The sequence below is a fragment of the Manis javanica genome, chromosome 6, assembly GCF_040802235.1.
Source record: "Manis javanica isolate MJ-LG chromosome 6, MJ_LKY, whole genome shotgun sequence".
Taxonomy (NCBI): domain Eukaryota; kingdom Metazoa; phylum Chordata; class Mammalia; order Pholidota; family Manidae; genus Manis; species Manis javanica.
In genome coordinates, this window is record NC_133161.1 from 65,039,844 (window position 1) to 65,063,417 (window position 23,574).

Sequence of the window (23,574 nt, forward strand, 5' to 3'; positions counted from 1 at the left end):
GAGGACTTCAGCATGTCATCATTATTTCCCCCAATGTTTGATATATATATATATACACATATATGTATTTAATAAATATCTATTAAAGAGATGGAACATATATATGTCTTTAATAAATGCCTACTAAAAGAAAGTGAGAAAAGGAAAATGTAGAATATTTGCTTTCTCTTCTTCCCCTCTGGAAAAAATTTCAATAAACCTGGAGCATGCTAGGATTTCAGAACAATAATTTCTGCAATTGCGGAGGTAGGAGGTAGATGTAATGACCTTCCTTTTGGTTCTAGAGCACAACTCCTTTTCCTCCTTGGGGATTTGGCATTTCTGAGGTGAAAATATATTTAGAAACCTCAGAAAACTAGATGGATTGATGGCTAGGTTAAACAAACAAACAAACAAAAGTCCTCCAAATATAAAGGAAAATGCCTAGAAAATAAGAATAATTCCATCTGCCAAGTGCCAGGATATAAAATATTTCACTGATAGAATGGTTGAAGCTTGAAGGAAGGGGTTCACTACATGACCCAGAAGGAATTTAATTGTTGAGCAGCCACTAGGGCCCAGTATCAGGCACAGCTACTTTCCTCCCTCCCCACAAGAAGGAAAAAAAAATGACCAGCACAAGCCAGCCAGCAGGAATAGAGCAGATTCAGCTTGTATGTCAGGGAACTTCACTCAAACGCCAATCACCAGAATTCTAAGCTATCCAGAGGTTTGGCTGGATCACTGCCAGTCAGCTCTATGACTGATATCTTTTTCTTCAGACATCGCAACATTCAAAAATAAAAGGAAAATATGTTCAGCTGCTGCCTCTTCAGCAGCTTTGTAATTTTCCAAGGATCAGCCCCTCTCCTATTCTAAGTCCCCTAATCTCCAAGCAAAGTAATAGCTTCTCCTTGCCTAGGAAGCAGTTTCTGGTTCGAAATTCAAGAATCCTTGGTTTCCTATAATCTTTTTCTGCCAGGAATATATGAGTAGATGTTAATTAATTGCAAGACTCCAAGTCAAACCCTCTTCCTTACCTCTGTTCCTTCGATCCTTCAAGGTGTCATAGACAGTAGAAGTGTAAATTCATAATAATAGCAGCCTATGACTATATCCTCTAAATTCCTATAATCAATCAGCACTATCTTTCACCCTTAGCCATTCTATAGCAGTGTTCAGAAACCCCTCTTTCTCTTTCTGTTCTCTACAGCAAAGGTGATAAGCCAAGTCCATATTCTAATGTCTCCCTTCCCCGATAAAGGACACAGGAGGTCAGCCTTATTTGTACTCCTTAACCACCACCCACTTTACACTTTTCAGTTCTTGGCCAAAGCAGTTGTGGAATAGCACAGACTTCCTAGCTGTCTACTCACTGCTTCTGATAACAAACATATAAGTTGATTTTTAATGTAAAGACTTTGCTTCCACTCTCTATAGTACTGAAGCTAGGGGCATTCAAAGCTGACAAATGCCTGACTCCCTTCTAAATGGACCCCAGAGGCCCCCAAGGGGTTTGACAGGGCTGGCTGTAGCCAGATAAGCCTCCCAGTTTTCTCACAATGACCCAGTGATCTATCTTCCGCAACACACTTTAAAGATGCCTCTGGCAATCAGGCAGAACAATCATGTGGATCAAATAAAATCAAGTGGATAAAATGAATTACATACTGAATTTTGAGTCATAAAACCTGAATTCCATGAGCATTACACCAACATCCAATTTCTTGGCTCTACCATGGATGAATTATAATTTTAGGTGAGTCTTTCTTTGCCTTGACTCAATCTTCTTTCCTTCCTCTCTTTTAAAGCAGGATTTGGTTGTTTGCTGTCTATTGTCAGGGAGACTGTAATAAGGAAATACTAAATGCTGTAAAATAAAAGTGATGGAAAGAAAGCATGAGTTCAAGTCCTAGCTCAGCTACATACAACCTTATATTTTATTTCAAGTGATTGCCCTTAACTCACAGAAGCATACAGTACTACATAGTCTCAAGTAATGAAGAGCTGGCTCCTAGCTAGTCTTCTAGCATCATCTAGCACCATCTGTCCCTTTACTTGTCCTGCTCCATCCATGCAGAGTTTGGTCTACCCTGACTCAGGGCTTCATACACCTGGAATATTCCACCTCCTCTTCACCTATCACATTTTTCCCTCTGATAACTCCCAACCTTGTAAGTTTCAAGTGGACTACAGCATCAGAGAACCTTTTCTCTACCCTCCTATTACTCTGGCTTCCCTCAATTTCTAGTTACATCACAACTTGTACTTACACCTTGGCAGCAAATGACTCTTGTAATTATTTAAGTGTTTCTGCCCTCTTCAGTGAAAACAGATTTTATCTGCCTTGATCTCTGCTATGACCCCAGTATCTGGCTCACTGACTGGCACATGGTAGCTAATCAATACAGATTTAATAACTAGCTAATTCCTCTTCTGAAATCATCACAATTTTCTGAGGACTATAGTTATAATATTGTGTACAAGCACTTTATGAACTGAAAAAGTAAATGAGAAATTGAGATAAAAATCTTAGTCACTAAGTCATTATCTGTGTATGTTTTGAATCCCAAAAATCTCAAACTGTAACTAAATCTCAATGTGCCAAAGCTACGGTTGAGCTTTTTTTTTATTATTGATTGGGACATAGCTGAGATGTGAACACCACCCTCCCCTGCTACAAAAGGAAGTACAATACGATGGTAGGACCAGTATTAGAATATTTTTCAGTATAACAAATTATTCCAAAATTTAGTGGTTTAAAACAACAAGACATTTATTATTTTTCACAGTTTTTGTGGGGAAAGAGTTTTGAAATGACGTGGCTGGGTGTTCCTGGCTCAGGGTCTCTCACAAAGTTGCAGTGAAAATGTCAGCTGGGATTGAAGTGATATTAGGGCTTGTATAGGGTTGGGAGATCCATTTCCAGGGTGGCTCAGTCACACGGCTGACAAGTTGGTACTGAACAGATACTTCAGTCCCTCTACCTGGGCCCGTCCAGCAGGCCGCTTCAGTGTCTTGACAACACGACAACTAGCTTCCCTCAGTGCAAGGCATCCAAGGAAGCAAGATAGAAGACACAATGCCCTTTAAAGCCAAGCCTTGTAAAACTGTATGTCACCACCTCTGTTAGGCTCCATCAGTCAAACAGACAAGCCCTGACTCACTGTGGAAGGGAAGGAACTACACAGGGCATGAACACCAGGAGATACGGAACATTAGGAACCATGAGTCTGGCCTCCACAGGCTTTGTCTCTGTCCAGAGTTACTAGTACAGTGCTTATGCACAGTATGTATCAAAAATAAATGTTTAATTGATTAATGGGATCTACAACTGGAATCATGGCTGGACAGATGAAAGGGTAGGCTAAGGAGTGGATGCTACATAGTTTCTGATGCAAGCAACAGAAAAATCAGACACAGTAACAAGCAGTCAACAAGACTATACATACACTCTTCCCCAATCACCACAGCAAAAATTATAACTTCTGGTTTTGGAGAGAGATGCAAAAGAGAAATTAGTAATAGTGGAAGAGGACATGTGCCCTGGGGTAATTCTCACACTTCTGAACTCAGTCTGACTTCCTCTTAACCTTCAGGCATAGCTGAGAAGAAAATATAGATAAACAGACTTCTCAAAACAGTTTGAGGAGAGGCTTAGAGACTGCCAAAGTTTATTTTTTTCCCCACTATCCCTCCTATGGAAATTCATAATTTAGCTACCCTCAGTTATGTTATGGGTGGAGAAAATTAGGTAATGGAGTGGGGAAGGAAGTTGAGTTTTTAGAATTCTTGATTAATACAATCACTACTGTAATTACCTTTTCAAAGTTCTTTTTGCATTTTCTTTGACACTGTTCTTTTAAAGAATTTCTAAATACTCAAGTAAATATTTATAAATTGTGACCATGAAACAATAAAGGTCATTCAGAGTAAGGAGGGAACACTTCAGACCAGAATTGATTACTTTAATATTCAAGTTTATTAGTTCACTCCAGAAACATAGCTCTGACCCTATAGGGGTTTATGATCTAATGAACCCAAGAGTAGGATAGTATTTCAATGAAGAACAACCACTATCCACATACAGTGCAACTCAGAAACCTGGCAGTTATCCTACCTCCCTTAGCCAGTCCATCAATATCCATTCTCTACTCTCTGCTGCCACCACCTCGGACCATCACAATGTTTCAGCACGCATACTCTCCCCTTGACAACCAGAATGACCTTTTAAATAACAAAGATCTATCATGTCACTCCCCTTTTCAAGAATCTTCTGTGGCTTTTTACAGCTTGAATGTTGACTAAAGATAAAAATTGCTAACACAACCTAAGAATCATGTATATTCTGATCCAGGTATGACTGTCTTGCCCCCTTTTAGTCCTAAAACTCACACTCTCTTACCACTTTATGCTGTGGGCTCCCTTGCCTAGATTGTCTATCATGACATCCTTTCTTAAAGTCATTTCTTCAAAGAAGCCTTCCTTCATGGAAAAGCCTCCATGAAATTAGATCTTCCTATTACACGCTTTATAGCACTATGTATCTGCTTGGGAGCTCTTATCACAACTTTAATTTTTACTCCTCATGGGAAAAAAGAGTAGTGTTTGTCTCCCACCCCAAGGGCACAGACAATGACCACTGTGCTCATTATTGTGCTTCCAGAGCTCAACACCAGGCTCAATGGAGCTGATGTTCACTCTGTGGACATGGATTGAATAAATGAAGATTTCAAATGCACACCAAGACTGTAGCTTAGACTACGAAAGAATTTGGTGCATTTGTTTAAGAAAAATAAAGTAAAAGGCCAAAGCATAATGGCTCTCTTGATGGATTCTTATGTTACTATCAGTGGTAGAATGAAAAGAGATAGAAACTATTTTGAACAAGGACAGAAGGAGTTATCCCAATCCCCAATTTAGTGGGGAGGTTTTTACAGAGAGTAAAATCTTCCTAGACAAGCTTGAAATGAAGTTTGTTGATGGCAGTTCTTTTTATTAAGAAGGCCTTCAAACCTTCAATAGAAGAGAAAAGGAAAAGGAGAAAGATATAAGGGGAAAATATGATGTGGCAGCACAGTACAAAATGAATTCACCAGTATCAATAAAACACTCTCCATTGCCTACATTAAACCATTACCAGCTAACTTTCACCAAAGAAGGGCCTATTTCCTTTAAAAGAAAAGCAGGATGATTGCCCAATGCCTCCCCTTTTGATAGAATTAAAAGAAAAAAAATATCCATTGTTTCTCAGAAATACAGGAAAGCATTATAGAAAATCATATTAACTACAAAAGACCCACCCAGATAATGCAAGTGGAATAAATATATTGAAGATATGGAGCTTACAGAACTGAGGTTCTTTCTGTAGAAAAGTGAGTAGCAGACATTCAAGAGTGACAACATTGACTATATGTAGAAGAAATCCTTTTAAAAGGATTTCTACACTTTCTATTCATTAAAAAAAATTCTTAACATGAACTCCAAATTTCTATTAGGACAGTCACATATAAAACAAAAGAATTTTAATGAGTTTTCTCCCCAAAATACCCAGAGGTACAAATCTACATTAAGGATTAATGGCCTGTCAGTTTGTAGTTAAAGAAGAGGAGACATTTCAGTTGTAGAAATTTTAAAATAAAAAAGTCTGAAATAAGAAAGCTTATCATTTTTCCCTTTCGTGTCATAAAAAGAACTGACCTGATTTATTTGCTTTAAATTGGCCAAAAGAAAATGTATTAAATGGTTGGCCTTTTATGCAAAAATCCATTCTGGGCAAAGTTTTATGACAAAATTAGAAAGCCTGGTAAGAAATACTCTTTTAGTCATTTAAATGATATAGCATTAATGTCAGAGTCAAGCATAGTATATAAGGGAGAGGCTATTTACATTTTAGATTTAATAAAATGTCTCCAATGACTGCTGTAACCTGGAAGGAGAACCGCACACTCTTAACCAAGCATGTCTGGTCGTAGATGCCATAAAATACTTGAATAGCTGTTTCAAACCATCAGTGCAATTTTATCCCTGTTTTTTAAGGTCTTATCTATTTCAAGTAAAAGTTAATGCTCAGTTTTCTGATTCATTTACACTTGACGCATGGCCATGCCAGAGAAGCTTTATTTGAGGTGCCATAATATCTTTTTTCCCCTTTGAATTGAGAAGTGATGTTATGACAGCAGGAGACAGAATCCAGAGCTAAAAAGATCAAGTTGAATTTGAAACTTCACTGTTTAAATAGATTCCAAATTTGGAAGCTTGCATTCTCCAGCCCCAGTGTACATGACACAATGACACCAGGAAAACAACCTGTGCTAAGAATCATGTGATTGTCAGAATCCCACAGTCTCATCTTCCTTTGTAGGCATGCACTTATATATACAAGAAGTAACAGATTCCATCTTTTTCTTTCAGAAAGAGGCAATCACCATTGACCAGACTGAACAGTATTAATCTGAGTCTATACTTGCTCCATAAAAGTACACGTGTGATGGGACAAAATAAAATCACCCAGTTTTGCCTATAAGATGTCAAACAAATCTGAATATTTGAGTGATTCATTTCTTTAACTTTTCATATATATATTTAGTGTCATAGAGAAATGGAAGCACTTTGGGGGAAAAGTGCACACTGCATCCTAATTTTTAATAGACAATATGTACCTGAATTGACTTTTTTATAGCATTTTGCTCTTCTAGTCCTGCTCTGAGCCAGGAATGGTTACAGGGCACATCATTAAACAGGAAGGTCCTGGAAACATCTTATGTCCTCAATAAACCTTTATACCATTGGAGTACACATTAAAAGGTTTCCATGACATAGAGTAGACCTGGCAGTTTCTATCTTCCAGGTGCTTTATGCAGTCCCTGACAGAAGTGTATAAAAATCAATTTATGTTCAATAAGGTAAATGTCAATGGTATCTTTAAATATGATGAGCCAGTGGCATAGTTTATTTCCAGACATTCAAATTTTGATAGCTGATGACCTTATATATTATTTGGGCATGATTCAAAAGTTCAGGGACATTTAATGGCCTATAATTAACTGGAAGGAGGTTCTAAAGTCAGGGCACTCTCCTGCTCTGAAGCCATTCGTGGCTCCAAGCCCCTGCAGAGGGAAGACTCAGTACAATAGTTTGGTACTTAAGATCTTCTGTAATCTGATTCTGAACTACCCGTTCAGTCTGATTTCACCTGTCCATCACTCATGCCTTAAGATTCCTCTTCCTTGTTGCTGACTACGTACCACACCCTACTTCTGTCCACCAATGCTGCTCTTTCTTCCTTTCAGTTGACTCTTCAAGTCGAAACTGGGACAATCTATCCAGAAGACAGTTTGATAATATGTGTGTCAAGACCATTAATGTTATTTTACATCCTTAACCCCAAATTTCTTCTAAGTCTTGGAAATAATCAGAGCTACAGTTTTTTAAAAATGTAAAACAACATATTTTATAATACCGAGAGAAGAAAAAAGAAATCCTGGAAGTTAGAACAAAAACCCAGAGTTAGAGGACAACACCAAAACTCATTACTCACCCATATAATAGATTATTGGGTAGATGTTTAAACAAGGTTAGTAGAGAATTGTAATGACAAGAAGAAATGTTCAAGACATAAGTGAAACAGCAGGACAGAAAATTGCATGTGCATAATATAATTTTACATAAGAAAAAATCAGAAGAAACCTGAAAGGAAATATATCAAAATAATATTGGTATTTCTAGGTCTTGAGATTTGGGGTAATTGTTTTATGATGTTTTTATAAGCTCTGCAGTGCTTTACAAAATTCCTGCATATATTACCTTAATAATCAGGAAAAAATAACACACTGAAAATGTTTTATAAAATTCCTGTATTTTAAGATAGCCAAGATACTGAAGCAACCTAAGTATTCATCAATAGACAAATGAATAAAGACGATGTGGTACATATACACAATGGAATATTACTCAGCCATAAAAAAAGAAATCCTGCCATCTGCAATATGGATAGATCTAGAGGGTATTACAGTAAGTGAAATAAAGCCAGGCAGAGAAAGACAAATACCATATGATATCATTAATTTGTGGAATATAAACACAAAGCAAAACAGAATGAACAAAACAGCAGTAGACTCATAGACACTGTGAAGTAACAGGTGGTTACCATGGGGGAGGGGTTGGAGTAGGTGGGTTGGGAGGTTGAGGGGGTTAAAAGGGCACAAAAATTCTCAGTCATAGTATAAGTTGGATGGCAGTATAGCAGGGAGAATATAGCCAATGATTCTGTAACATCTTCCTCTGTTAACAGATAGCAACCACACTAATGGGGATGAGGATTTTAATAATATGGGTAACTGTTAAACCACTGTGTTGTGTATTTGAAACCAGTGTAAGACTGCATATCAATGATACTTCCATCAAAAAATATTTTTTAAAAATCCTGTATTTTAAAGAAGATGCTTACATGCCACCCTCTGTGAAACTTTTTTAGATGACCCTTGGTGAATTAATTCCTTATTTCTCTGTTGTTCCATTAATACTTTGTATTTCCAACTATTTTTTTATCACATTTTCTGCCCAATATGTTGGCTGAATTTATTGGGGGGTGGGGGGGAAGACCTAACATAGATCCATGTCTTAGAATTTCTAAAACCAGTCCCAATTAAGAGGAGGTTTCTACATATACTAGACACTACCTGCAGTAAAGTTTTATTTTCAACATTGCCTTGTTCAGTAGAAGCACATCTGTTTCACGTGAATCTCCTTTATAAACCAAGCATCAAGACTATCGTCGCAGCTCCACATCTGCCATTTGTTTGAAAACATATACCTTAATTATAGACTATCTCTCCACTACATGCTGTATTAACATTATGAAACAAGGTATTCAAATGTAACAAGGGGTTAAAAGATTCAGTAATTTTATCATAAGCCAGGAAGAAAAAAATCAGTGCATATGTCTCCCAACAAACCTTTTCTGCTTTCTTCCTCAGAACTGGATATATGGATGTTTGTATGAATTATGTTATAAATTTTTATATGACATCTTCAAAATTCTCAGCTTACCCTTTAAACATTAATATTTGCTATAATTTGCTAAATTTAGTGTGTCTGTGTGTGTGTGTGTGTGTGGTTAATATTTGTAATAATTAGGGCTTTGGAGGGAGCTGTCAGATAAAATACATGACATTGAGTTAAATTTAAATTTCAGATGGTGATTCCTTTTTTAGTATATATCCCATGCAACATTTGGTATAATATTTTTACACTAAAAAAATTGTTCTTGTTTATCTACGATTCTAATTTAACTAGGGATTCTGTATATTTATTTGCTAAATCTGGCAACTCTGGATGGGAAAGTGATTGCATATTTAGAGATTCCACAATCTGGCAAAATAACCTCTCAAACCTACCCCTGGGTAGCACTTCATTTAAATTCGGCAGATTGTGAACTCAGATATCTGAATTCTCCACATCCTTCCAAACCAAGTTTAAAAAAGAAAATCCACTAACATTGATGCCAAGGAATCACCAGGACTCCCTAACCTCTCCAAATTCCAGAACCTGAATTCTTGCCAAGTCTATACAGGAGAATTACAAATTATCAGGCTCTGCTGTGCCTTACATTTTTATTTTAATGCATTAATACTAAACAGAAAAGACAGAAATATTTGATTTTACAAGCTCAAAATTTTTTCACCATATTTAATGCACACTAGAGAACCAGTCCTAACCCCAACCCTAACCCTAATATCAGACAAAATAGGCTTTAAGTAAAGACTGCAAGATGAGACTAAAAAGGATATTATATAATATATATATATATATATATATATATATATATCATAGACCAAAACAAAGACATAATCTCTTATGGACCCATCACCCAGCTTCAAGAATTATCAATACATCATTCTTGATTTCACCTACACTACCGTACTTTGTTTATCACTGAACTATCTTAAATAGTTCCAAATACTATATCATTCCACATGTAAATTCATAAGTATGTAACTCTAACAATATCTTAAATAGCCATGAGACAACTATCATACTTAAAAAATTAACAAATACCACTTAATATAATCTAATACCAAGTCTATGTTCAATTTTTCTTGATCTCAAAAAAATGTCTTCTTAAATAGTGATGTGCTAAATTAGGATCCTAGCAATGTCTGCCCATTACACTTGGTTGTTATGTATGTTAAATTTCTTTAATCTATAATGGTTGCCCCTCCCTTCTTTTTTCTCATGCCATATATTAGTTGAGGAACTGGTACCTATGCCTAGGGGCTTAATTAAATTCAGGTTCAATTACTTTGGCAAAAACCTTCCTAAGTAGTGCTGTATACATCCTATGGCACAAATCAGCATACACATAATGTCTGGAGATTCCAAATTTGTGCGATTAAAATTAATCAATGGGTTCAAGAAGAGTCAGCCTGCTGCACTAATTACTCTGTGTTCCACCAAATTTTATCAAAATAGTTTTATAAGTCACTGACTTCCATCATGTTGGGACAGTATTTTAAGAATTTTTAAATGATGGTTTTTTTTCAAATGCTGTAATTCCTTTTGAATTTGTAAATTGAAAGTCTTACTGATTATCAACCCTCTGTCAGGTTGTTCAGCAAATGAGTCAGGGTACAAACACAATGATATCAAACATTATATTCAGTGTTGGCTTGGAGACACAGAAAGATCTCTAGTCTTAGAAATTATTATCCATATCAGGACAAATGAAAAAGCCCTCCATAAACTATAGTTGGCATAGACCTCAAGAACCAACAAGGAACTTGGTTCTTCATAAAACATCTTGACCTAGATTCAATAAACATTCATCATGTTTAGGATTTTGCTTAGGAAGTGAACTTTCTTTTGTGCATTATAGAAGAGCTACTTGATGACCTGTTTTTGGACACAGAGCATCAACTTTGGAGATCTACACAAAACACAGAATCACAGTGAAGGGGTCATAATACTGTGAAGAGAAACTTAAATAAAATATTTTCTCCATTGCATTAACATAACCTACTCTATAAAATATCGCCTTTTCTTTATGGATCTATGTGGTAAGATGCTTTTCTGGGCATTGTGTAGAAACTTATCACCTAAAATATTTGTACAGAGGATCAGATAAAGAAATTCCTAGCATCAGGGAGGAGAATGAAGCTAATGAAAGTACATTATTAGTTCCTGCTTGCCTATTCATTGGCAAAAGAAATTGGGTCCCAAAGAGAGACATATAAGAAAAATTTTACATGCCAAAAGCGTCTGAGGAAATTAAAGCCTGGCATCTTGGTTCAGGACAGGTTATAGGTGTCAGAAGTCTTTACCATCCTCAGGATATTTCTAGTTAGTGTATACATAATTTACTCTATTCTATCACCTATGTTTAAAAGGCTTATGATGAATATCAATTTTAAAGCCATATGTTTTCTATCTATCCTTGGAAATAGAATGGGGAATGGAAAAAGTTTTGCCCTACAAGCCAGCAGACTTAGTTCCTAATTTCCACACTCACAATATTATCTGTCTGGGGACAAGTCCTTTCTATAAATATGAAGAGCTTGATGGTATAAGGTAACTCTAGCTCAAACTGTCTGTAATTTTGTTAAGTGCTACACACACAAAAAAAAATACTTGATTGAAATTAGTTTAATGAAATCATGCCCTGAGCAACACCAGAGACCGTATGTTCTTCTTTAACTAAACTATGTTTAGATCTATTATGAACATCACATTCCACATAACCTCACTAACCTCAGAAAGCAGCAAATACTGTGCACCTCAGAGAAATACAGGCTTCAATCTGAGGCACTGAATCCCCACAACAAAGAGAGTAATAGAGTTTGAAAAGATATTGGTGCAAATTACGTCAGGGGTGAGTGGGGCAGAGTTCTCACTAAGTTCCTGCTGAAATTCTGAGCCACATAAATCCTTACTTTATCTTTTTACTTGAAATAATCTGAGTAAGTGACAGAACTGAATCCATTCAACTGAAATTAAGCAACAAGTTTAGTTTGGGAACAATTTAAGGCACACAGGACTCCTCCAAAGAAGTTAATGCTACAGTGAGATTTGTGAGAGAAGACTGAACCACAAGAACAGTTTTGTTATTTATTTTGTAACCCTACAATTCACCAAGCTATGGTGGCCACAGAAATGCAAACCTGTTGTAAAGTTGTTTTTCCAAAAAGTCTGGTAAAATGCAACAGTAGGCCAGGAGACAATGTCAACTTATTCTACAAAACATGTGATGGGAGGACCTAAACACTTCAGTTGCACCCAGAGCTCTTAAATCAGATTTAAGCAACAAATCTGTATTCTGTGTTTTAATTTTTCTTTTGGTGCTTGCTCTCCTTAGTGTTTTTCACTTTAAAAATGTCAAGATCCTATACTGTATGTATGTTTAAAAGAGGAGTATAGGACAAAGTCTTTCCGGCCATTTTCCTGTGAAATATTCTTGAGAAAGAAGAAATGAACACTAATGACAGCAAAATCACCTTTTGCTTGTTTTGGAAGTGACCACTCATGGCAACAGTGGGCTGGAATCTATCCATCTTCACTCTCCAGATTTCTCAGAATAACCCTGAATGCCACAAGAAAAATCACGAGGAAAAATTACACCAGGTTCACATCTGCTCTGAAATATCACTTTATAAACCAGAGGTGACCAGGTCGAAAGGTGTTCTCATTAAAAGTTTCCTATTTTATCTCTACTGTTTGCTACCTCTGATCCAAAGTTTAAGGGGACTCCTGAAATCTACTTCCTGACAGGACACAGTCCAGCAAATAGAAGATTCAATAGAATACCTGCCCAGCCTTCCAGAACTGGCAACTGAAGTATCACGTAAACAAAAAACAAAATAATCCTATGCCTCCTGCTCCTCCATTTATCTTTGCTGAAAATAAAGACCGTTTCAAGCTCTGGTTTCTAAAGAGCACAGTCTACACAGTTTTTAAACATGGGAAGCAACTGACTAGCTCTATCTAGTGAGACTAAGAATGAAAACTGGCCACACTTCACCTGGATTGAGTTTGAAATAAGAGAAACTCCTGCCTTAATGAACTGCCAGTCAGCCCAGCAGTCAGGTGATGCTCATCCACTTCCCTCCTTCCTGATTTTCTCTTCCCGTCAGGAATTTGGAGTAGACGTTCAATCCAGCAGAGAGGCTACGGTGTTTGCTAACTAAGATGGCAGCCACAGTCCCTCCAGTCGAGATATGCATTCAATGCACTGGTGCCAACTTTCCTTCCAGATGGCTGTTAAGCACCCACAACCAACGACCGACACAGCTTCTGGCAGCAGTTGGGAAGAGCTGTGAGCAATGTCACATCCCGAGGAGAAAGCCAGCAAAATCACATCTTGTGTACAGTCATTCTCAAGCACCACAGGAGTTCTATTTTTATTAACAGGACCATTTAGAATAGGCATGAAATTAATTTATTGCTACACTGGCTTAAAATATTTACTTTTTTATTATTCTTGCAGTTGGCATAAATCTGTTTTACCAGAAGAGATTAGGAAGGGGAGCAGACACTGAACAAGGAAAGACTGTACATCCCTATTAGAGCAAGTGTTTGGCAAGGTTATTGGTATTCCTGCCCAAGGAGTTAGGCACAAAGCACGAACTCAACCTATAATCCCTGTGCTCTGGATAAGAAGGAGCTTAATTTCATACAATGGAACTGAGAACGTTTCCACTGTCTTTTGCACAAATTCGGCTGTCAGTGAGCAGTTCTGGCATTAACTGAAGAAGCATCACTTACTCATTTGTTTTGTGGCCGTTTGTTTTGCTCTTTTAATTTCAATGGCCCATCAATTTTTAACTAAGCTCTCTCCAGGGTCTATAGTTTGGGCAGGCCAGTTAACCAGGAGAAGCAGCATTCCCAAGGAATTTCCTTGTGCATAACTAGGAGAGCCCAGTGGCCTTGGACTCCAGGTAAAAAGATAAGGCATTTGCTAGTGAAGTTTGTCTCATCTATGTGAGGGAGGAATGCCTGGTAGCCTCTTTCCCCAACTAGAGCCACTCCAGGGTAATTCTTACCTCTCCTAAAACCCTTCCCTTTTACCAACCCTCATGCTTTATTGGCCTTAGTCAAGTGCTCCCTAAGTTTCATTTCAACCCCTTTTGCTTCCTCCCTTCTTAGACCATCAGTGAAAATGGTGACATCAACAAACAACACTTTCCTAGGTTTAGCTTTTTGGTTTCCAGATTTTATATTCTGATTTCATCTTCTAATCTAGGAGCTAACTAGGAATATATTTCTCCAAATTCCTCTGAAAAAGCTCCAAGAATTCAGACCCAATAATGAATATAACCCACATAAAATAAGGTGGATTTTTGCCTTGAGATACAGTTTCTTCTCTTTTTAACACACAATGTTGTTTTTCTTCCCCTAACTAAAAAGTGTCATGTGCCAAAAAAGCAGTGAAAGATTCCAAGGACCTGAAGTTTAGAATGGGAGCTGACAGTTTTCTCTGGGATGTGTGATAGAGAATTAGTTCCATTTTGACCTTCTGAAGCTTGACTAATCCTATTTTCCTTTTGAAAGTCAACGTTGTATCTTGCTCATAAAGTCAGAAGATAAAATTCAAATAAAAAGTAGAGATTAGGTATATGCTGGTTGGTTAGGATTCATAGCTTTATTAAGTATCTACTGAGCCATTTCTAAAACATGATGCTGGAACTATATTTATTTTCAATTTTAATTGTACCTTTTCTGCTCATACAGGTAAAACATGTCATTTTTAAAAACTGGGAGATTCAGAAGAGTAAACAGGAAAATGTATGAATCCCTCCTATTCTCAGTGATAACTAGAGGTGTATCTTTCCAGTCTGTGGGAGCCTGTGCACATACATAGATACATGGCTTTTTAAAAAACAAAATTGGGTTCATGCTAGATATACTATTTGTGTATCAAAAGCATTCCCAATTATGTTAAATATTATTTCACCAGCTGTATTTATTTTTAAATTTGTTATAAAGTTTCTAGTTAACATTCCTCAAAAGTCCAAATTGGTCATTAAAGAATATCTTCAAAGGAGATACTTTCAAGAAACTAATGGTTTAAGGAAAAAGAAAAAAAAAAGGCTTACTATTTCACTGTCCCCAGAGCTGAAGCCAAAGTTATGGTGGCAAAGGGACGTAATTTTATCAATCACTTTAAGGAAACCAACTAACCTTTAAAAACCATGAATTATCAGAGGCCTCTTTCTGCGGAGACATCCGTTGGCTGGAGTACTTTTGTTAATACAGTTCATCTACCTAGCTTAGGTCTACCAGTTTTTAAAAACCAATCATCTCCATCTGGCCAATGGCTCCAACCTTTTCTTAGGAAGACTCTACTATTTCTTGGGAAGAAACTGAAGAATAATGCTTGAAATGTAATGTTGATCTTGAACAAGCTATTTAAACTTTGTGTGCTTCCAGTTCCTCATCTGTGAAATGGGGACGAAAACTCTCCCTTCCTCGTAAATCAATACATAGTTCTCAGAATGGTGCCTGGAGCACTATAGGTATTCAATAAACCCTGTGTCATGAGCCGCAACTCTCATTTGCACATTTACTCACATATTGCTTTGTTTCTTGGTAAATATTTGTTTTCCTATTTTCTGCAGTTTTACTGCTTTGGCACAGCACTCTTTTTGTGTAAATACCTCAGTTTTTCTTTGGCTGGTGCTCTACTCTGCATTTTCTTTCTCCTTTCTTCCTGTTGAGAACTCATGGACCTTTACAAAACCTGACTGTGCTCTCTAATAGTTAGTCTAAGGCTCTGACTGTCAGCCTGGAGTTAGGGAGTGAGGCTAGCAGAAAACTCAGCCTTGAAAGAATCAGTTCATGGATCTGTTTCTGCCAACAGGCTCCCTACGCCATGTGACTAAACCCATTTTATAATCTTTGCTCATTTGTTTTCACCCTTGGGCTGAATGCACCCAGGCTCAGAGGGCCTATCTCTCAGGTAGTATTTGAGCCGAAAATAAAATCTACTACTACACTCCCTGGAACACTATTCTAATTACTGAAAAGAGCCTGGAGAAATGAGAAGAAATTGAGAGAGAGGGTGTGTCACACAGGCTTCCCTCATCTCTGCCCCTGAGTGTTGTAAGAAAAGGTGAGAAGACCCCACAAAGCACCCAGGGGCAATTTCCTACACTGCCATCTCAGTGGTTGTGAGTGGTTCTCCCTCACCAACCAAATCTCCTCGAGGGAATCATTTTTCTCTTTTAGAGCCTCAAAACACCAAGGCACAAGGAAGCATCAAGTCGCAAGTCTCAGAGCCCAGCTGAGTCCCTGTGTGCGTATCTGTGTAGCCTACTGAGAGAGTAGATAGGATTCCTGTAGTTATAATTGGCACTGCTGCCCTTCGGCTTCGAATTGCATTACTTGAAAAGCAGAGGGATTCCTGTTGTACTTATGAACATTAATAATTCAATCCAGAGGGGACTGTTTCCTGAACCCTAGGAGAGGTAACAGAGGTTAGCATGGGAAACATAGCCAAAATGCTATAACCTGCAGCCAGATGTGTTATGAATAACAATGCGTGGAAGAAATAATGGAAATGGATAAAAGGAGCAAGCTTCTAGTGTTAAAAACCTTAGCAAATTGAGGTTTTGTTTAAGTATGTGGGAGCTAAATGCCAAAGAAAAGCCCCCTGACCTAAGTAGCTTGCTGGAAGTGACTGCTCATAATTCAACAACTCTGCCAGGAAAGTGGCACACAAAAGGTTGAGAAAAGCTGATCTAATAGATCAACCAATGGCCTGTAAGGAAATTATAGAACCAGACATCTCATCCCAGACTCCTCTCCCTCTCTCCCTTTCCTTGACATTCCCTCGGGGCTCCATTGCCTCAGAAAAAGAATTGAACTTACACGCTGAAAAGAGTAATAAATACTTGCCCACAGCCTACCATTGGAGGGCGCAACAGAAATAATGAGTTCAAATAAGTGTCTGCTTCCAAAATGAAAGCATCCTTGTGACCACTAAGTGTACCTTGCAGTGCATCACTGCAAGTACAGTCACACAGATCAGAACACCTTCTCTCTAGAATCAGAGTGTGTTCTCTGGAGAGAAGAACAGCGTTCAGCTTCTCTCGTTTTCAAGTGTCAGCAGTCTTTGAGGTATCTACTGCCAAGCAGTAAAGCAGGTCTGTGATTATCTTAGTTTTTATAAAATAAGATTGGGTTGGGTCTGAAAAATCAAACTTCACAACTTGTAACCTTTTGATGAAGATAAACTTCTACATATGGTTGTTCTTAATATGACCTGACCTTATATACATATTGAAGTTAAGTGGGTGTTGAAATGCTCAGAAATGAGTTATGTTAAACCTCTCAAGTAGAATCTTGTTTTGCAGCTAAGGCATCTAAATGAAACAAAAAAGAGCTCTTCTTTGTTTTCCTAATAAATAATGTATGACTAGAATAAAGGTGGCAAATACATGGCCCTTCTGTTACCATTTTTCCCTCCACGTCTTTCATCAATCCTGACAATCTTTCCTGACCACCTTGTTGTGGTTTCTCAAAACCAATGCTTCTAGCAAACACTACAAATGGATCAGACAACTGGCCCCGTATGTCCTGCCCACTTCAAACTGATGACATCATGCATTCTGTAGTCATTGAAATAGCTGAGTTTCTATGACTGAAGTCTGTCTCTGTAGAGGTATGCTGAAGGAAGGATATAATTTATAAACCTAAACTAACTGATCAGGGCTACAGTCTCTATCAACACTGAAAAGCTAATGTGGCTATGGACGTTACTGCTGAAAGCATTATGGAATTCAGCTAAGTTCCTTATGAGCATCCAGAGTAAAAATGAGTAATCTCAGCATATGACAATTACTCTATCTTAAAAGAATTAGTAAGAAAATGGAAACCAATACCATTTATATTTTTATTAAATTTTGGTATCTAAATAATAAGTTTGTCTGATTGTGAATTTTAATGAAACCACATAAGACAAAAGCATAGCCTGTTGATCTAAGGGAAACTGTAAATACAGATCTCCTATGGCACAAAGGAGATGACAGAAGGAAGAAAAGACACTATATAATCAAATGAAGATTGTTTATCTTCATATTGATGTTCTCAAACCATTAGGATGTGATCAATATTCCAATGTTTTTTCTTTTTCCTGTGTTTTGCTATACTTCCAAAAACAATCAACAACAACAAAAAACCTATAGCAAAATGGATAATCAACAAAAAGGACGGTAGTCTTCACTGCACCAATTAAGAGGAAAAGCAAGCAAGCAAGCTAGACGGTCCAAACAATTAATTCTAACTATAAAATAACTTGAATTTTGCTGTAGGCTGATGAAACTTAATTTAAAAAATGACAAAAAGAAATTTAAAAGTTAGTAAATATCAGTAACAGTCACATAAAAGGAAAGGGTTGGGTTCATAGGTGACCTGGACCCAGCAGAAGTAATAAGCCAGCTCAGTTTGAAGCCATCTTCAAATTTTCAAAGGAGCAAACCTACCTGTAAGAGAATTTTCCAAGGACAAAGAAAGAGACCAATTGGAAGCATTGTTAATAAATATTCTGAATAGTAACCAAATTTTATTGTCTCCCCTGTCTCTCAGACATTAAAAATATAAAAAGATAAAATCAAAGTCTATTTCACCCTTAACCCTTCATTTAACTTTCTCTCTCAAACCTCAATTTCTCTAACTCTTCAGGTTGAAAGAATGTCCAGGTGGTTACTTGGGAAAAAGCACTCTGGGAGAATTGCCAACTCCACCCCCATTGCAAAAGGAGCTCCTGACTCCCCATTGAGACATGTTCATGTTTGTTCTTTAGAAATGCTGATAAAATCCTGCCTCATGCAAATTGATAATAAAAGGAACCCACCCAAGACCTAAATAATTATGAGTTTAAAATCAAAATGTTGCTCAGATAAAAATTTCAATGAAAATCTTTCCCAGATTTTATTAAGAAAATAGCAAATTAGGGAAGATGGGAGAGAAATTTTAATAACAAGTCTCTATGTGTGACGCACACTGTGCCTTTCTTTTTATGGCGGGACTTGGGGAGCAAGGGGAGTGCAAGTATTGGTCTACACAGAAGAGATTAAGGGCATTTAAAGCCGGGGATAAACTGGGAAGAACTAATCAGAAAGTGAAGAAGCAATTGTCTAAATCGATTTTCTGTATGCCTTCACTTGGTACTAAATCTGCAGGATGCTTTTGCACAAGGAAGAAAATGTGGAGCCAAGCATGCTACTGAATACTGCAACATGAGCTGAGCCATTTGTGTAGCCACATGTAAGCGATTTGATATATGGATTTCTTTGGGAGTCTGTCCTGCCTTTAGAGGGTAGCAGCTACTTGAGAAGGAAATGTTTTTAGTATACCAGTTCTGTGCAACACTCAAAACACCTTTAAAGGAAATAACATTGGATGAAAACCTATGATTGTCAGATATATAATATATAGCATATTATTTTGTCCCCTCAAACCTTAAAGGTTATTAACCCTATTCTACAAACTGGGAAACTGGACTCTGAGGAAAGAGCTCAGTAATGTACCCAAGATTATAAGGCTTGCAATAGAGTTGCTAGGATTTTGATCAAGTCTGTCAGAGACCCCCAGGTGCACCCCCAGTATGCCAAACTTCTTTCTGAAGGTTTTAGAGGAAGAAGTTACCTGATCTCTGTAAGATATTTGAGAGTAAGCCTGTCTTAGGAAAAAGGTGACTAATTACATTGCTTTTTTTTTTTTTAACATTTATGAGTTTTCAAAGAATACCTTTTTAGGACTCTGATAAAAGCAAAGGACACACACATAATCACAGAGGCTCCAAGTATCTAGTGAGTACATGGAACCAAACTCAGGTTCTTAACCCCGGGAAAATAACCACTGGTATTTCTTGTGTCTCTATGCTACACTACAATGTCTCACTCCATACAGTCACTGGATAGGTGATAGATGAACGCGTTCTGTGGTTAGACTGCCTGGATTACCTCCCGCCTTTAACATTTGATAGTTCTGACCATATGCAAACTACATTACTTCTTCACATCTCAGTTTCTTCATCTATAAAATGGAGACAATAATAAGTGTCCAATTCATAAGTTGTGAGACTCAAATGAGCAATCATGTACAAACCTGCTAGCACAATGCCTGGCATGGAGCAAGAAAAAAATAAGTGTTAACTATCATCATTGATTTTGAGAAGGGTTTGCTGTGTAATGTGACTTTGTATAGTTTCATTAGTACAGCTGCATGTGATGGACTGTATTTTCCCAATATGATCAAGATAATATCTCCCATCACACATGGTCGCTACAACGTGACCATGTCACTCCCCAACGAAGAGAGAGAAGTTGTTTCTGATGAAGTAAGGACATACCAGTTCTAGACATAGCCCTTAAGTGGCCTGTTAGCTAGTATTTCCTTCCATTTGGAACACTCTCTTGGACTTCATCCACCACACTGTGAGGAAGCACAAGTAACCTTGTGGAGGTAGTCACATGGAGAGAAACTGAGGCCCCAGCCTACACGTGCACCTGAAGTCCCAACCAACCACCAGAGCCACCTGGCCAGCCAGCTGAGTGAGCAACCTAGGAAGTAGGTCCTCCAGACCCCAGAGTCCGTCTAACTCCACACAGAGCAGAGTTAAGCAGTTCCTTTGAAGTTCTGCCAAAATGCCAGATTACTTGTTGTGTAGACGCACTACATTTTGGAATAGTTTGTTAGGCAGCAGTAGACACTCAGAACAAAGCACTTTATATAATCACTCTTTTTTTCCACTTCCCACTTTCTCTAAGTGGGTCCGTCATAAAGACACTTCTTAGTCTAGGATCTACGGCTGTTACATGTGCTTCGTGCCTGCTGTTTGCCAGCTACTGGACTGGTATGGAGGGAGGAGGGAGGGAAGAATACACTGCATAAGTGAAGGTGCTCCTGCCCTCAGGTGGCAGCAGTATGTCTGCATAGCATGACTGCTCATGAGCAGAAATAACCAAAGTACATAGTTTCCAAACATTTGACTCCAGAGCAAGGGTTACAAATTATAGGATCTTAAACCATGTCCATTTGTTTCAAAGAGAGATAAAAGACTAGGAGGGAGTATACAGTCAGGACTGGCTTAGTTAGAAAATGTTTCCCAACAGTTATATTTAAGCCAGATTTTTGAAGGAATGTAAAAGCATAGACATACAAATGGCAAGCAGAAAATACATTCTCTAAGTTAGAAACGGCATACGTGAAGGGACAAAACCAGTAATGAACAAGTCATAGACAAGCCTCATGAAGGAGACAGCTTCCATTCCAGCAGAGGGTCCTTGCCAAGAAGAACAAAGAAATAAGGTTGGGGAGATGGGGACAAGGGGTCAACAAATCTCCACTCAGAGCTTTTACAGCCTGGTGTGCTTTGGCCTTGGAAAGGTTTTTCTTTTCTCCTTTCAGACAGAAGCCTTCCCTCCAGCCCTCAAAGACAAGCAGGCTGAATAGTGACTTTGGTGCTTCTGTCACATAATGCTTGGTCTCTTTACAAACTGGCTGGCTGTGTTTTACTCAGCAGTCTGTGTCATTTCTTTTGTGGAATCAGGGTTGCTTAAAATCTAGTCATATCTTCTGCCTGGTGTCTTCTGTCAGAGGTGTCTAAGCGGATTCCTTACACATCCATCAAAGAGATACACTTCAAAATGGGAACTAAAAGCAAAGTGACCATATCAATAAAAACTGTTCTTAGTTGATTCACAAATGCAGCCACCAATGGAGTGCTGAGCAAAAAACAAGTCCCACTGGACTTCAGTCTATCAGGGTGTGTCAGTTTTCCCCAACCAGTAGACTGTGTTCACTCCTGACCATTCAAACCACAGGTTCTTGACACCAGAATATCTGGGTTGAATGCTATCTTTTCATTCAGTCACTTTTATTGAGAACCTACCCTTTATCATAAAAATGAAGCCAAACTGTAAGGCCTCACCACCCTGCCATCCAAGGGCTATCCTTCCCCACTGTCAAGCTTTGGCAGAAAATGGCATCCAGGTATGTCCTGATCCAAAAGGGACTTACAGGCTATACCAATCAGGAAATCATGGCCATTTCCCACAAAATTCCCTCTGGAATTCCAATGGAATCAAATTAAATTTTAGACTGCAATTAGAAAAGCTGAGGTCTTACTATTTCTCTCCTCCTCTAAATCCTTAAAATCCTCCTTTACATGCTGTTATGAACCCTATCCTGGTAACAAAACTATACCATTTCAAGCCAAGAGCTTTCCTGGGGAACAGGAGGACTTAAAACTGAAACAGCTAGAGAATCCAGGAAATGCATAAGCCATGTCTGTTTATTGTTTTCATGTCAAATCAATTATCTCCAGAGCCTCTTTTCTTCTCAAATACTATTTTGCCTTTCCTGGACTGTGAAAATGAGAAAGGATGTGGAGGTATGAGGAAAATGCAAATAGCATGTAGTCACAGAATTAAGAACCTTCTAATTTAAGCACATCTATGAGCACAATTCAGGGTGCTGAGGACTGCCGCTCACCAACCTCCCCACCTGCACCCAAACATGTCTACAAGCACCTGAACATGACAGCCTCAGCTTCAAATCCAAAGAGCACTGACAGGCTCATTCTGATGGGTGCGAGCCGATCTCACACCATATGGTCCACTCTCTCCTCCACTGATGAAGCATCATCCCCAGGTTTGGATCACATCTGTCTCATTAAACTGAAGGACTGCCCTTGGCTATTACTGTATTTTTAGACAACTTTCCTATCGTCCTCAATGCCAGAAGGCTAACACTTAACCAATGACATTATGCAAATATTTACATAACCTTTTTCTCTTCTCCTTTGTTTTTTTTTGTGCCTTTTGTTTTCTTCTGTCCTTCTATAAGCAACCTGGGTCTTACATCCTACTGGGACTAAGAGTTTATTTTAGCTCTTCACAAATTTAGCTCCCACCTTGTGTATCTCTTAAGACTTTGTGTATTCAAATCACACCCAGGCTATTAATATGAACTTTTTAGTTCTCCAGAGATTCAATACAAAATTCCACAGTAAAATCAAAGAATTTCTAAGAAAGTGCTTGGAAATAAATATCACTGAAAAGTTTTCCCATTGCCTCAGGAAATCCCTATACTAATCAGAGAAGTATGTGATGGTATGCAATTAATAATTCATCTCAACTGTGGAGGACCTGTGGACTTCCCAGTCTTTAGCAAACAGAACAAATAATTAAGCTGATAATCATGACTCAAGATGACTGATTCCTTTCTTTGACTATATTAGCCTGATGGTTCTGGAAATAGGCTAGTTGGAAGGCTGAAGGATGAAGAGAATATTGGAAGCTGGATTGCTACATATATGCTGAATTAACATCCTGAGAAAGTTTGCTGAACAGTCCCTCCATCCCTTTAAAACCAATCCTGGAATAGAGCTAAAATCTGAATGTAGACCCAATAAACTTAACAGTCATGAAACCGAATACAGGTTCAAGCCAAGCCTATGCCAAATAATACTTAATCTAAGAAGCATTTATTTAGCATAACCATGGACCAGGCAATTTCTGCTCTAGCATTCAAATATAGAAAATTATCAGATTGTTTCTGTTCTTCTAATAGACATAACAAGCGAAACATTGCCAC

The 23,574-nt window shown here is 37.9% G+C and overlaps 1 protein-coding gene across 1 annotated transcript in view; it reads right to left on the reverse strand.

Moving 5' to 3' along the window:
* NXPH1 (neurexophilin 1) overlaps positions 1-23,574 on the reverse strand; it is a 283,763-nt gene that overhangs the window by 142,708 nt on the left and 117,481 nt on the right. The window lies entirely within an intron of this gene.